We start from the raw sequence: 826 nt of genomic DNA on the forward strand, positions 1-826 counted from the left end.
GGACTGAAGGCCCCTCCCTCCTCATGGCAGTTTTGGGGCTGCCCACCTGAGGTATCTAACCTCCAGCCCCTCCCTCTGTCACTTCAGACCCACTTGAAATAACCTTAAGATTCCCTCCCCTAAATCTGATCCCCTGGCTGTGCCCAGGTCTACATCTAAAGTTATCTGAATATCTCCAGCCTAGACCCCTGCTAAAACTGCAGACGTGCTTGTCCAGATGTTTATGTGACACACACACACTTTTGAACATCTCAGAATCACCACATCCAAAATTCAACCTCTGACCTTCCTCCAACACACAACCAGCTCCTTCCACCCAACTTCTCTATCTCTATTCTTCCAGAAGTTCAGGGGGGAAAAATAAAGGAAGAGAAAGAAAAAGAAACAAATAGAAAACAGTCTTAGGATGGTCCTTCACTCCTTTCCTTCTTCCTTCACAGTATCTGGTACAGCAGGGAACCCTGAAGGCTTGGCTCTCCTACCTGCCATCTCTCTGGCCTGGCCTAGCCAAACTGCCAGCAGCCTCCTCTTTGGTTTCCCTGCCTCCAACTTCATCACTGCTCCTTCCACCTCCCTATCTTCCCTGAGCAACCCTTGGGAAACTTTGAAAATATTAACCCAGATTGTGTCCCTTTTCTGGTCACAACTCCCCAGGGTCTGCAAAGCCCTAGGAATGAAGGTTCCAGATGCGACTCTTACCCTCATGCTCAGTTCCTTGCAGACGGCACACGGATCCTAGGTTTGCCAGATGCTCCCAACTCAGTCGCACAGCCAAGCCTTTGCACATGCTGGTCCCTCTGCTTGCAGCTGTCCCACATCTTTTCTC

Source organism: Bison bison, unplaced genomic scaffold (genome assembly GCF_000754665.1).
Source record: "Bison bison bison isolate TAMUID 2011002044 unplaced genomic scaffold, Bison_UMD1.0 scf7180017864529, whole genome shotgun sequence".
In the NCBI taxonomy this organism is placed as follows: Eukaryota; Metazoa; Chordata; class Mammalia; order Artiodactyla; family Bovidae; genus Bison; species Bison bison.